This window comes from Dendrobates tinctorius, unplaced genomic scaffold (assembly GCF_039654945.1).
Source record: "Dendrobates tinctorius isolate UK_male_01 unplaced genomic scaffold, ASM3965494v1 ptg000056l, whole genome shotgun sequence".
NCBI classification, from domain to species: domain Eukaryota; kingdom Metazoa; phylum Chordata; class Amphibia; order Anura; family Dendrobatidae; genus Dendrobates; species Dendrobates tinctorius.
Genome location: NW_027361724.1, coordinates 21,221,761 through 21,238,536, shown reverse-complemented (window position 1 = coordinate 21,238,536; position 16,776 = coordinate 21,221,761). Strand labels below are relative to the sequence as shown.

Below are 16,776 nucleotides of genomic sequence, written 5' to 3'. Positions count from 1 at the left end.
TATATACACAGTATCAATACTCCATAGGACAGAAACAAGACAGCCGTATATACACAGTATCAATACTCCATAGGACAGCTGTATATACACAGTATCAATACTCCATAGGACAGATACAGCACAGCTGTATATACACAGTATCAATACTCCATAGGACAGAAACAAGACAGCCGTATACACACAATTTCAATACTCCATAGGACAGCTGAATAAACACAGTATCAATACTCCATAGGACAGCTGTATATACACAGTATCAATACTCCATAGGACAGATACAGGAAAGATGTATATACACAGTATCAATACTCCATAGGACAGCTGTATATACACAGTATCAATACTCCATAGGACAGATACAAGACAGCCGTATATACACAGTATCAATACTCCATAGGACAGATACAGCACAGCTGTATATACACAGTATCAATACTCCATAGGACAGAAACAAGACAGCCGTATACACACAATTTCAATACTCCATAGGACAGCTGAATATACACAGTATCAATACTCCATAGGACAGATACAGGACAGCTGTATATACACAGTATCAATACTCCATAGGACAGATGCATATACATAACACCATTACACCATAGGACAGATACAGGACAGCCGTATATACACAGTATCAATACGCCATAGGACAGCCGTATATACACAGTATCAATACTCCATAGGACAGCCGTATATACACAGTATCAATACTCCATAGGACAGATACAGCACAGCTGTATATACACAGTATCAATACTCCATAGGACAGCTGTATATACACAGTATCAATACTCCATAGGACAGATACAGCACAGCTGTATATACACAGTATCAATACTCCATAGGACAGAAACAAGACAGCCGTATACACACAATTTCAATACTCCATAGGACAGCTGAATAAACACAGTATCAATACTCCATAGGACAGCTGTATATACACAGTATCAATACTCCATAGGACAGATACAGGAAAGATGTATATACACAGTATCAATACTCCATAGGACAGCTGTATATACACAGTATCAATACTCCATAGGACAGATACAAGACAGCCGTATATACACAGTATCAATACTCCATAGGACAGATACAGCACAGCTGTATATACACAGTATCAATACTCGATAGGACAGAAACAAGACAGCCGTATACACACAATTTCAATACTCCATAGGACAGCTGAATATACACAGTATCAATACTCCATAGGACAGATGCATATACATAACACCATTACACCATAGGACAGATACAGGACAGCCGTATATACACAGTATCAATACGCCATAGGACAGCCGTATATACACAGTATCAATACTCCATAGGACAGATACAGCACAGCTGTATATACACAGTATCAATACTACATAGGACAGATACAGGACAGATACAGGACAGCTGTATATACACAGTATCAATACTCCATAGGACAGATACAGCACAGCTGTATATACACAGTATCAATACTACATAGGACAGATACAGGACAGCTGTATAGTATCAATACTCCATAGGACAGATACAGGACAGCTGTATATACACAGTATCAATACTCCATAGGACAGCTGTGTATACACAGTATCAATACTCCATAGGACAGAAACAAGACAGCCGTATATACACAGTATCAATACTCCATAGGACAGCTGTATATACACAGTATCAATACTCCATAGGACAGATACAGCACAGCTGTATATACACAGTATCAATACTCCATAGGACAGAAACAAGACAGCCGTATACACACAATTTCAATACTCCATAGGACAGCTGAATAAACACAGTATCAATACTCCATAGGACAGCTGTATATACACAGTATCAATACTCCATAGGACAGATACAGGAAAGATGTATATACACAGTATCAATACTCCATAGGACAGCTGTATATACACAGTATCAATACTCCATAGGACAGATACAAGACAGCCGTATATACACAGTATCAATACTCCATAGGACAGATACAGCACAGCTGTATATACACAGTATCAATACTCCATAGGACAGAAACAAGACAGCCGTATACACACAATTTCAATACTCCATAGGACAGCTGAATATACACAGTATCAATACTCCATAGGACAGATACAGGACAGCTGTATATACACAGTATCAATACTCCATAGGACAGATGCATATACATAACACCATTACACCATAGGACAGATACAGGACAGCCGTATATACACAGTATCAATACGCCATAGGACAGCCGTATATACACAGTATCAATACTCCATAGGACAGCCGTATATACACAGTATCAATACTCCATAGGACAGATACAGCACAGCTGTATATACACAGTATCAATACTCCATAGGACAGCTGTATATACACAGTATCAATACTCCATAGGACAGATACAGCACAGCTGTATATACACAGTATCAATACTCCATAGGACAGAAACAAGACAGCCGTATACACACAATTTCAATACTCCATAGGACAGCTGAATAAACACAGTATCAATACTCCATAGGACAGCTGTATATACACAGTATCAATACTCCATAGGACAGATACAGGAAAGATGTATATACACAGTATCAATACTCCATAGGACAGCTGTATATACACAGTATCAATACTCCATAGGACAGATACAAGACAGCCGTATATACACAGTATCAATACTCCATAGGACAGATACAGCACAGCTGTATATACACAGTATCAATACTCGATAGGACAGAAACAAGACAGCCGTATACACACAATTTCAATACTCCATAGGACAGCTGAATATACACAGTATCAATACTCCATAGGACAGATGCATATACATAACACCATTACACCATAGGACAGATACAGGACAGCCGTATATACACAGTATCAATACGCCATAGGACAGCCGTATATACACAGTATCAATACTCCATAGGACAGATACAGCACAGCTGTATATACACAGTATCAATACTACATAGGACAGATACAGGACAGATACAGGACAGCTGTATATACACAGTATCAATACTCCATAGGACAGATACAGCACAGCTGTATATACACAGTATCAATACTACATAGGACAGATACAGGACAGCTGTATAGTATCAATACTCCATAGGACAGATACAGGACAGCTGTATATACACAGTATCAATACTCCATAGGACAGCTGTGTATACACAGTATCAATACTCCATAGGACAGATACAGGACAGCTGTATATACACAGTATCAATACTCCATAGGACAGATACAGGACAGCTGCATATACATAAAACACCATTACACCATAGGACATTTGACCATTTCTTTTTTTTTTTTTTTAAATTAATTTAAAAATTGATGGCTGCGACATCTCAGAAAAATCTTGACAGGGCCATGTCTACCATTGTGTAGCATTCCCTATTTGTTTCCCCCAACAGACTATAAACAGACTATAAACTTGTAAGAAGTGGAGAGAACAATTGTTGGGCCTTTTTTGAGGGTAAAGTTGCCCCTTTCTTGTCTGATGTTGGACTCTTGAAGCTCCACAGTCCAGGGTCTTTGCTGGATTTTGCTCTAAATGTTTTCTATTGGTGAAAGGTCTGGACTGCAGACAGCTGGTTCATCATCCAAAACCTTCTTCTGTGAAGCAGTGTTTCTGTGATGGATGCAGTATGTGGTCTTACTGAAATATGCAAGGTCTTCCCAGAAATAGATGTCTGGATGGGACGATACATTGGTCTAAAGCCTCAGCATTGAAAGTGTTTTTCATCTGCAAACTGCCCATGCCATAAGCACTAATACAGCCCAGTATAATCAGATATTCAGGCTTCTGAACTGTGCTAAGATGGATTGTCCTTCTCTTCTTGATGGAAACCATGGTTTCTATAAACAATTTTAGAATTGGCCTGTCCCAACTTTTTGAGATGTGCTCCTGCCAAAAATTCTAAATTAGGTAGCTTTTTTTTTAACTTTTGTCTTGTGATGTGTTCTATGTTATGTTGAGAATAAAACATGGTTACAGATTTCCAAATCACTGCATTCTTGCTTTCCTTATATTTTACGCAGCGTCTCAATTTTTTTGCTTAATTAGAAGAGAAGGAAAGAGATACCGTAAATGTAGCAAAAGATAGAAGATTGTGGAATAGACAGTCGTACATGTACAACATCAATACCCCATTAGGAGAGGAGAACAGAGTAGTAAGTAGTACATACCGTACATATTGCACATACATACAAAGCCATCCACAACCTTTCCCCTCCCTATATCTCTGAACTAATCTCCCAATATCTTTCCTCACGTAATCTTCAATCCTTCCAAGACCTCCTACTCTCCTACACACTTAAGGTACTGTCACACTTAGCGATGTACCAGCGATCCCGACCAGCGACACGACCCGGTCAGGATCGCTGGTGCATCGCTAAGTGGTCGCTAGTGAGCTGCCACACAGGCAGATCTCACTAGCGACATCTCAGAGGACGGGGGTCGCTACTTACCTGTCAGACGAGGCGATCCTGACGTCCTCCCGCCAGCGTCCACGCTCGTCGCTCCACAGGAAGCCCAGCAGGAAGCTGACGATGAGAAACGGTCCAGGACGTTCTCGCGCCATCAGCGATGATCAGACATAGCGATATCGCTAGCAATATCGCTATAACGTCACAAAATCAGTGACGTTATAGCGATATTGCTAGCGATATCGCTTAGTGTGACAGGCCCTTAATTCGCTCCTCACACAACCGCCTCCAAGATTTCTCCCGAATATCCCCTATCCTCTGGAATGCCATGCCTCACCAAGTTCAATTATTCACCATGGATCCTTCAAACGGAACCTGAAAACCCATCTCTTCAGGAAAGCTTACAGCCTGCAATAACCATTCTGCTGCCTCACCACCACCAAAGCTGCCGCCTCATCACCACCAGAGTTGCTGCACTCCCGACCTTCTGTCTCTTCCCCACTATCCCATAGAATGTAAGTCCGCAAGGACAGGGTCCTCTCCCCTCTGTACCAGTCAGTCATTGTAAATTAGTTTACTGTTAACGATATCTATAACTTTGTATGTAACCCCTTCTCATGTACAGCACCATGGAATTAATGGCGCTATATAAATAAATAATAATAATAAACATACAAGACAGGCGCATATACAAAATATCAATACCTCATTAAGACAGATTGAAGAAAGCGGTAAGGACAGTCGCACAAATACAATACACCAAGAGGAGAGGCGAACATAGACAAGACCGCGGTATAGACAGTCGTACACGAACATCCCTAACATGACACACAAAGACATCCACAACCCGAGTCCTCCATACATCTGTGACCTCGTCTCCCGGTACTTACCTGCACAAAACCTCCGATCCTCACAAGATCTCCTTCTCTACTCCCCTCTTATCTCCTCTTCCCACAATCGCATACAAGATTTCTCCTGCGCAAATCTACTCTGGAACTCTCTACCACAACATATCAGACTCTCGCCTAACATCGAAACCTTCAAAAAGAACCTGAAGACCCACCTCTACTGACAACCTGCAGTAACCACCGATCCACCAAACCGCCGCACGAAAAGCTCTACCTTTGCCTACTGTATCTGCACCCATCTCTTGTAGATTGTGAGCCCTCGCGGGCAGGGTCCTCGCTCATCCTATCCCAGTCGTGACTTGTAATGTTTAAGATTACTGTACTTGTATGTATTATTTATACCCCTCGTCACATGTAATAAATGGCGCTATAATAAATAATAATAATAATAATAATAATAATAATAATAATAATAAACACTAACTCCATTAGGAGAGAACACAGTAGTAAGTAGCAAATACATCCATGACAAGCGCATATACACAATTTCAATACCACATCAGGACAGAGTGAAGCACGATATACAGTTGTGGCCAAAAGTATTGACACCCCTGCAATTCTGTCAGATAATACTCAGTTTCTTCCTGAAAATGATTGCAAACACAAATTCTTTGGTATTATCATCTTCATTTAATTTGTCTTAAACGAAAAAACACAAAAGAGAGTGAAGCAAAAAGCAAAACATTGATCATTTCACACAAAACTCCAAAAATGGGCCTGACAAAAGTATTGGCACCCTCAGCCTAATACTTGGTTGCACAACCTTTAGCCAAAATAACTGCGACCAACCGCTTCCGGTAACCATCAATGAGTTTCTTACAGTGCTCTGCTGGAATTTTAGACCATTCTTCTTTGGCAAACTTCTCCAAGTCCCTGATATTAGAAGGGTGCCTTCTCCAAACTGCCATTTATAGATCTCTCCACAGGTGTTCTATGGGATTCAGGTCTGGACTCATTGCTGGCCACCTTAGAAGTCTCCAGTGCTTTCTCTCAAACCATTTTCTAGTGCTTTTTGAAGTGTGTTTTGGGTCATTGCCCTGCTGGAAGACCCATGACCTCTGAGGGAGACCCAGCTTTCTCACACTGGGCCTTACATTATGCTGAAAAATTTGTGGTAGGCTTCAGACTTCATAATGCCATGCACACGGTCAAGCAGTCCAGTGTCAGAGGCAGCAAAGCAACCCAAAACATCAGGGAACCTCCGCCATGTTTGACTGTAGGGACCGTGTTTTTTTTCTCCTGTAAACTCTATGTTCATGCCTTTGCCCAAAAAGCTCTACTTTTGTCTCATCTGACCAGAGAACATTCTTCCAAAACGTTTTAGGCTTTTTCAGGTAAGTTTTGGCAAACTCCAGCCTGGCTTTTTTATGTCTCGGGGTAAGAAGTGGGGTCTTCCTGAGTCTCCTACCATACAGTCCCTTTTCATTCAGACGCCGACGGATAGTACGGGTTGACACTGTTGTACCCTCGGACTGCAGGGCAGCTTGAACTTGTTTGGATGTTAGTCGAGGTTCTTTATCCAACATCCACACAATCTTGCGTTGAAATCTCTTGTCAATTTTTCTTTTCTGTCCACATCTAGGGAAGTTAGCCACAATGCCATGGGCTTTAAACTTCTTAATGACACTGCGCACAGTAGACACAGGAATATTCAGGCCTTTGGAGATGGACTTGTAGCCTTGAGATTGCTCATGCTTCCTCACAATTTGGTTTCTCAAGTCAACAGACAGTTCTTTGGTCTTCTTTCTTTTCTCCATGCTCAATGTGGTACACACAAGGACACAGGACAAAAGTTGAGCCAACTTTAATCCATGTCAACTGGCTGCAAGTGTGATTTAGTTATTGCCAACACCTGTTGGGTGCCACAGGTAAGTTACAGGTGCTGTTAATTACACAAATTAGAGAAGCATCACATGATTTTTTTACACAGTGCCAATACTTTTGTCCACCCCCTTTTTTATGTTTGGTGTGGAATTATATCCAATTTGGCTTTAGGACAATTCTTTTTGTGTTTTTTCATTTAAGACAAATTAAATGAAGATAATAATACCAAAGAATTTGTGTTTGCAATCATTTTCAGGAAGAAACTGAGTATTATCTGACAGAATTGCAGGGGTCTCAATACTTTTGGCCACAACTGTATAGGCACTTGCACAAATGCAACAATACCCCAACAGGAGAGGAGAACGCAGACACAAGACCGCGGCATAGACAGTCGTACATGTACAGCATCAGCATGAACATTCTTTGCAAAATCAAATTTATAAATGCCCTCCAGCAACAAAGGAAGGGGGGGCAATGAGTGCATTGCTTCCACTTCATGCCCTTCCTTTGCTCCACTTTTTCACACAGGATTATGGTAAAACCACCGACCCATAAGTGGTACGTATGAAATTATGCAATAGCTCAGAAGCCGTAGGGAAGACTATTTCTCTAATTATGAACATCAAGGTGAATGCTAAGTTATGCAGAACGTTAAGCAGGAGATGGGAGACCAAAGGCTTTACTGATGCACGTTTAACCCTGTAATTTCAGGAAACGTCTCATTCTCGCAGCGGCAGTAACAGGGCAGTTTAGGGTAGTAGAGCAGGCAGTAACCTGATGTGATGGGAAGCTGGCACAATAAATAGCAGGTGACCCACAATGCTGCTCATGTGCTCTACATGACTGATCACCCCTGGCCAAACTGCAGGGACAGAAGAAATATCCTCTCACACTTTAGTCATCCCACTCACACCCACTTGGAAAAAATGAATAAAGCAATATCTGTCAGGACCCAAATCCACAGCTGGAGCAGCCATAGACTTTTGCAATACTTCCAGCCAGTCCAGATTCATGTCATTCTCCTTTCTGGCTTCGATGTACAACTCCCATTATCTAACTCAGCAACAAACTAAACAAAACACTGCTGGCGCTTTCATTACTCTGCAAGTTCTACATCTGTACTGACTACAACATCACAGGAACAAATTGCCTAAATTAGACATGATGAGCAAACACTGCCTCCAAATGCAAGGTCACAATTTTGTGCATCATTTACTTTCAAGGAGCAGATTTCCAAAATCGGGGCATGACATTGGGAACAAAACCAAAAATCGATGACACAACCAAACTAATAGAATTGGCAGCAATCGATTAAGGAGCAATTGTTTGGATGAGACCTGGACATAAGACTGGGGTTATGTACAGCAATGGTGTAATCATTTTGGCTAAAATGTCCTAATAATCAAATCTGATTATCTGCACTGCAATCCCTTCTGCTCTTCTATTTAGCCTGTTTTTACAATATGTACAGAAACTTTCTTTTAGAAGTACTTAAAGGGTGTAAGGCTGTGTGCACACGATGCAGATTTGCAGCGGTTCCGTAGCGGATTTTACCGCGCAGAAACGTTGCATTTCTGCATTGTGATGTACAGTAGCCTTAAAATCAATGTAAAAAAAAACAAACCGCTGTGCAGACGCTGCGGATTTTTCCACGCGGTTTTCCCGCGGTACAAAATCCGCAGCATGTTACTTCTTTTGTGCGGTTTTCCATCTCCCCTGTCACCAAATCCGCAGATGGAAAACCGCGATGGAAAACCGCACAAAAACCGCATGAAAACCGCATGAAAAATGGAAGAAATCCGCAGGAACAATGCAGGTCATTTGACCTGCGGATTTCTTCCATTCTGCGCGGAAAAATCCGCAGGGCCAAAAAGTACGTCTGCACTCAGCCTTAGGGTGCTGGATTAGAAATCACTGAGGACTTTCCGTTTTGCTAAGAGTATTCCAGTTGGTTCTGTCGGCTCAGGCTTCTGGCACTGGCTATATGAAAAGTTCATACATTATCAGTCCAAGTGCAATCTGACAAAACATTGGATTGCACTAGGTTAAATGTTATTCTATGTTAATCTAAAACTTTCAGGATGTCCGAGTTGGGTCGCATTCCGCCATGCAAGTCAATCGGACTGCACTCTGATGACATCTGAGTGTAGTCCGATTTTCACAAACTGACAGAATGGAGAAGATGGGAAAAATATTTTTGCCCCATCCTTTCGTCAGCCGAGACACTGACCACACTCCGACCACATTCGTGTGATCCTAGCCCAATAATGCACATAGACCGGGTAGGTCTTAATAAGACATCACCATTAGGGCAGGTGCAGACGACCATGTATTCTCTCACTGGAGAGAATCTGGTCGACTATGGAAACCACACTCTGATCAGAGTATGATTCGCTTCTCTCAGATTAGGAGAAGATGGAGAAAACAACAATTTCTCCATCTTCTCTATTGTGTCAGTCTGTGGAAACCAGATCGCACTCAGATGTCATCCGAGTGCAGTCCTACAGTTTCCACATACTCACTGAATTCTATGCCTGGAGTGCGATCTGAATATCAAGTCAAACTTGCGGATGCAGCAATATTTTTTATTTTATTTTTTTCCCATCAGATCGGCTCAACGAAAAAATCTGACATGTACACAGACCCATAGACTAAGGGTATGTGCACACGTTGCGGATTCTGCTGCGGTGTACAGTACCATTTTATTCAATGAAAAATAAAAAACGGTGTGCACATGCTGCAGATTTATCTGCGCGGATTTGAATCCGCAGCATGTCAATTCTTTGTGCGGATCAGCAGCGTTTTTACACCTACTCCATTATAGGAATCCGCAGGAAATCTGCACTAAATCTGCAGGTAAAACGAAGGTTATTTTACCTGCGGATTTAGGGTGTGTGCACACGCTGCGGATTCTGCTGCGTTTCCGCAGCGTTTTTGGCTCTGCAGAAACGCAGCACATTCTGCTGCGTTGTACAGTACCTTTATTTCCTATGGAAATAAAAAAAAGCTGTGCACATGCTGCGTTTTTTTCCGCGCGGTATTGCTGCGGTTTACAATCCGCAGCATGTCAATTGTTTGGTGCAGAAACGCTGCGGTTTTACACCTCATCCATTATGAGGTGTAAAACCGCAGGGCAAAACCGCAGAAAAACCGCAGATAAACCGCAGAAAAACCGCAGCACTTTGTCCTGCGGCTTTCCTGCGGTTTTCTCTACAAAATCCGCAGAGACTAAAAACTACGTGTGCACATACCCTTAGCTAAATCCGCGGGGAAAAATCCGCAACGTGTGCACTCACCCTAACATCGGTCTGAAGGCGATCCGATTCGCACTACAAATATACACATTTATTTTGAATTATGAAGTATTTTTAGATCAGATGAATGTCACCAACATAGGATTCCTATTTCTTCAATTTGGAACAAATATTCCTATTGCAACAGAAATAAAAATATTTCTGTACGTAAACAGCCATCTTAGACCATCTTCCAGATAATGATGACTGTTCTATTATTGTTTTACAGATTCTTAAAAGGAAAACTAGAAGAACTGGTGCAGATGTCAGAACAGCTTCATAGGATACAAAGTATCGGCCTTGCATCCTTGTGTCATTCACCCGGTTTCGTGTTCCTTTTTGATTACTGGCATTACTACATTTACTGAAGGCAACAAAGCAGGGAATATTCTCATCCTATGTTCAAAGCGCAGGGTGGGGAGGGGGATTCGCAGATTCAGCTGTCTTCTGTAGATCACTGGCGTTTGCCTCCCTCCCCCAGGTCAGGCAGCTCTGAATCTTGCTCTGCAGACTCTGCCCCAGACATGGTTGTGATATGATCCCCCTGGAGCGATCGCTGAGCATCCACAAGAATGTTTTAATACATAAAAACAAAGACAAAAAAAATGAGCAAGATAGTCATATCTCCCATACAGACCCAACCTACCAATGAAGAGAGTATAGGAACAGTGCGGCCATGCAAAGGATGAGGAGGGGGTCGACAGCAGTCAATGAGCACACTGTGCCAGGGAGATGGGGCGAACACTGGGAATCAAGAGCAGCTAGGACGGCTTTCAGGCACCAAAACAAAGCCTGAATGAAGCTCTTCCTCATCGCTACACATGAATTACATAAAACATTTCTCCCAGCAGACGAGAGAGGAGTCTTCATACAAAGCGGACAGCCACTAATATCTGAAACATGCATGTAGGGCAGCTACACGGCATTAGAAGGGTTAAAGCCAGGCAATTCATTCAGATCATGGAAAAGATCAGAAAAGGCTAAAGGAAGATGAAAAAAAAACATTGCCTTTGATCCAGACTCCTTTACAGATCAGCACTGAAAGGCATAAGTGTAGACTTTCTATAAGGCATCAATCAGGTATCCAGCACATGTCCTCAGATTTCCTAAGCTACACAGTATAGCAGCCTGTACACCATGAACAGCTGTCAGGAAGCCATCCCTTCCAGCTCCGCCATATATATGCATGCTCAGCTAAGCCAAGCGTGCATATGAATTCAATGAGAGGGAAGGAGCAACTGACAGTCTCTTCTGATCTTACCTCCTGCGGAAATAAAGTATAGGGCACGCCGATATTTAGCATGTCTGATCCTTTCTCCCCAAGACGACTACCATTGTAGGATAGTCAGGACAACCCATATACAGCAGATAGAGGCCTGATCCTTTGTAAGGTTATGTGTACACAATGAGTATTTGTAGCAGTTTTTCTGCAGCAAAAAACAGTGTTGGAAGGACAATGGCTGCATAAAAACACATTTTTTTACGCGTTTTGTGGAGCTTATTTTTCTCCTTCATTTGAAGGGTGAAAAAGGCTGCAAAAATGATAGGCTGTAGATCAGAAAAACGGCTTTGATGGTTCAAATCTGCAAGGAAAAAATAAGATGCCTTTTACTGGTACTGTAAAGCACTGAGCGGAAAAGATGTAAACAAAAATGCACAGTGTGCACAAGCCCATTAGCAGCTCGCAGTCTCAAGAGTATGACGACCCAGTGTCGAGTTGTGGGTCTCCATGTGCGATATCAGGCCAAGGCAGAAGAGAAGCCTATTTGTCTTGACGGGTAGGATGACAGATTGCACGAATACACTCATCCACAAATGAGGATTATACGCTCAAATCGTACGTACCTATAATGTGATCGCAGAACGCAGCAGTAGATGGATGAAATTAGGAATAAACTCATTGCTGAGCGCAACAATGCGGTTCATACATAGTAGCAATTTTAGAAAACAGTCAATAAATCCCTATTTTCACTTCCTTTATGTTGGGTCCTAACGTGCAGACAACGGTCACAATGTAATATTTCGTAGCAAATGTCATAACAACCAAAGTACAGCTTCTTTCACACTTCCCGGGATTTTTGCGGCCCTTTTTTGCGGCCCTTTTTTGCAGGCCGTATTGCCGTGATTTTCACGGTCTCCCGCAAAAACGGACCGCAAAAAACCTTCTCGGATCGCCGTTTTCCCCAGTTTTAACAAATTGGTGGGAAAAAATATGGCGTTCCGCAAATACGGTGTACCGCAAAGATAAGCTACCGTTGTATTTGCGGCACCACTGAAATCTATTGCGGCCGTGTCCGTGAAAAATATCGGGCAAGCTTGATATTTTTTTCACGGCCGTATATATGGCCCTCACGGCCATATGACGCTCCTATGAATTTTTGCAGGCCGTTTTTGCGGCCCCATAGAAATCTATTGGGGCCGCAAAAACATGGCAAGTGTAAAAGAACCCTAACAGACTCCTTAACATAAACCCAGCGGACCCCATTTATCTGCTATGTTGGACTAAAACAATGGAAATTTAGAGGGCATGTGAACATGGCTCAACATTGCGCTTAACTTCATGATAATTAGGCTACATTCCCACAATAAGCTTTTGGTGAGTTTTTCAGGTTGCAAATTTTCTACACCCATTAAGTATATAAAAAAAAAAGAGAAGTCAGCTCACCATTTGCAGTCTTTTTCTAAGGCCGGGATCACACACGAGAGAAATTCGGACGAGTCTCGCATCTTAATACCCGGCACTCGGGAGCGGAACGTGTGGCTGCATGGATTTCTATGCGGCTCCACGTATTTCTATGCAGCCGTACGCTCCACTCCCAAGTGTCAGCGGCAGTGCTGGGTATTAAAGGGAATCTGTCCCCCTTTTTTGAGATGTCATATAATGATATAATTCAATTGTGTGCCACATAAGGATTCTCTTAGTACTTTTGCCTCCCCCTGACCCCGCACCTTTCATGCATAAATATCTTTTTTTATATCGGTTCAGATGTATGTAAACTGCCGCTGTCCGGTCCACTGGGCGGGGCTTATTCACCTGCTCCCCCCCTCCGTCTTGCTCGACACAAGAAGAAATGCGTAGAGCAAGACAGGGAGGGGGGAGCAGGTGAATAAGCCCCGCCCAGCGGACCGGATCGTGGCAGTTTACATACATCTGAACCGATATAAAAAAGGTATTTATGCATGAAAGGTGCGGGGTCAGGGGAAAGCAAAAGTACTAAGAGAATCCTTATGTGACACACAATTGAAGGATATCCTTATATGATATCTCAAAAAAGGGGGACAGATTCCCTTTAAGATGCGAGACTCGTCCGAGCTTCTCGCATGTGTGATCCCGGCAATAGAATGAGTTCCACGCATGGAGCCGCCTGGGCGTGCAAATTCCATAGAATGAAGAAAAAAGGTACTCCAGCGTCGAAAAATATAAAGCTTCATCTTTAATGAGAAAAAATAATAAAAACAGGCACAATGTGGACAACATATATATCAAAGAGGGAACATAGCCTTACAGACATTCTTGGGATGATTACTTTTGTCCATCAACAGCCACCCCAAAACAGAAACATACAAATGCATCTTTCATTTGGAGTTATTCTTTTCCCATTTTTTGTGAAAACTGATAGAAAAGGGGGGGGGATTTTGGAAATCAATTGTAAGTTCCACTCCTGGCTTTGACATACAAACACTGATGCAAAAATACTGATATGTGAATGAGGCCTTCATGTTTATGAGACCTTTTTTAGGCTAAAGGCTCCTTTACATTTAGCGATGCCCCAGCGATCCTGACCATGATATGACCCGGTCAGGATCGCTGGTGCATCGCTAAATGGTCACTAGTGAGCTGCCAAACAGGCAGATCTCACAGCGATGTAGCGACGCAGCAGCGGTCATTACTTACCTTTCAGATGCGGCGATCCTGACGTCCTCCCGTCCGCGTCCACGCGTCGGCGCCAACAGGAAGCCCAGCAGGAAGCGCCCGACGAGAAATGGAGCTGCGCGATCAGCGACAGACAGCGGGGGAGCCGATTGGAGGTAAGTATCACACACAGCGATATCGCTGCTGCGTCACCAAATCGGGGATGCTTTAGCGATATTGCTAGCGATATCGCTATGTGTAAAACCCCCTTAAAAGAATAAAATAAATGAGAGTTTTTGGCGCTTTTTATTTGTGTGTATTTTTGTACACAAAAAATGCAGCGTATTACAGTCCCAGCAAAGAGTGTGGGGTTCTAGAAATCTCACGTCCATTGTGCATTTTTTTTTTTTATGTAATGCAATATTGAAATATGCAGAATGTAATTTTCTCTTGCAGTAAATCTAGCCTTTATTTGTAGATTCTTCCCATACACATGAAAAATTGAGAATCTTCATATAAGAAATGTGTGCATTTACTGTGTTTCAGCATCGGAAACGAAGTAAAATTGCATGTAATCTGCACGTGATTATCAACGGTCTCCTGAAAGTTACCGTAAGGTACCGCGCAAACGGCAATTTTCCAAAATAAACTACTGTAGTTTTATTTAAAACATGATATAGAGAAACAAAACCTGCAGTGGGAAAAAAAATGTGATAAAAACACTTTAAAAAGAAAAAAAAAGTAGCCAAATCAACAGTAACTAACTGGTACATAAAGGCAGCATCAAAAACACAACAAATACTCGTGGGGACTCAGCATGTCATTCACATTTTTCTAGTACGTAAAAATACATATAGTTTTTTTTGATCAGTGATTTTTCACAAAAAAAAAAAAAAAAAAAAACTGAAAAACTTCTCCTATCCATTGCAATGTTAAGAACACGAAAGCCATCAGAGTTTTGTCTGCGATTTTCACAGATTTTTTGGATCAAAATTACCCATTCATGTCTGTCCAGAAAAAAAAACACTGACATGTGAACAGCCAAATGGGTACGTGTCCTCTCCATGAAAAACAAGGACAGAAAATGTACGTCTGAATGAGGCCTTGGGGTACATTTATTAACATTGGAAGTCAGAACACAAATTAATCCATCCAGTGACGTAGACTTGAAAAAGGTTTATTCAAAACATGGCCAAAAAGTTGGGAATGGCGATCAGTGCTATGAATAGTAAGCAGCGTAACGAAGGAGGAAAGATTGCAACAAACCGCACAGGATTAGTTAGAACACGTGCGGACGCGTGTATTTGCACTGCAAATAAAAGATAAGAGCAAGGCCAGCCCGGAGCTGCAGCCCTAGGGAGGATGGTGGCAAAGGACAATCTGAGGCCGCACACACTGGCAGATTCTGGGTACATACCTAAAATCCAGCTCCATGTTACATTTGGCCGTGACTTACTGGTAGGAAAACATCTGGCGCTCTCAGTCACACGTGGACAATAAATGGGGAGAATCAGGATGGGAAAGTCAAAAAACTGTTTGGCCAGTAGAAACCTTACAAGAGGGGATACAGGAAACAGGGATCACATATCTGCTGTTTCTAATAAAACAAGGCCTAAAGTTTCCATTGCTGCTGTTAAATGGCTTAATGTTGTTGACACAGAGATTCCCAACGTGGATCCTGTGACCGTAAACTGCTTGTAACACGAAAGTCGCCGCTGCCAAAAGGAAGAGAACATGAAACCGTCTGTTACCACTTACCACCCATTAGTCTACCACACGAACAGCGGGCACCAGGCCTCATTCACAGACGCTTGCTTGAGCGCCATCCGTGGGATAGCATTAATACCAGTGATAGTTTATCATTCACATGTCCATGACTTTTAAGCGTAAAATCAAGGAGACCGGTCTGATTTTGATCTAATGGATCGGGTCAGAATCGCTAATGCAATTCTATAGCTTGGGTGGAAAAAAAAAAAAAATTGGACAGCACTCGGATGAGAGTATGGACCGATTTTCACGGACTGTCAGAAAAGAAGAAGGTGGAAAAACTTTTCTTTTTTTTTTTCCCACACCTGAGAAAAACTGATGACACTACGACCAGATTCTGATCAAAGTCTGTTCAAGGTAATCAATCGTTTTTTTTCTGGAACGTGAGAAAAACCTGACATCTGAATGAGCCCTAACTTTTACAAAAATGAAAGTGCTCACTTATATCGTAGCGAACGGGATTTAGCTGTAGTGCCAAGTATCAGCACTGCCAAAACTATGCCTGGTGAAGAAAATGGGAACATGGTGTTTGTCACGTAAACATGGCTACTTTCATCTCCAAATCTGATATTGATGGCCCATGCTGGAAAGTCCCAAAACCCAGTGAATCTTCACAGCAAACCAAGCTTCACTTACGAGTTATTCTAGTTTCAGCCAATTAAGTTTCATAATAAAGAACTAATACAGTAAGCAAAAAACAGTTTTATGTTCT

General features: G+C 42.1%; 1 protein-coding gene across 8 annotated transcripts in view; it reads right to left on the bottom strand.

Moving 5' to 3' along the window:
* Positions 1-16,776, bottom strand: part of AGAP1 (ArfGAP with GTPase domain, ankyrin repeat and PH domain 1) — a 502,402-nt gene that overhangs the window by 230,829 nt on the left and 254,797 nt on the right. The window lies entirely within an intron of this gene.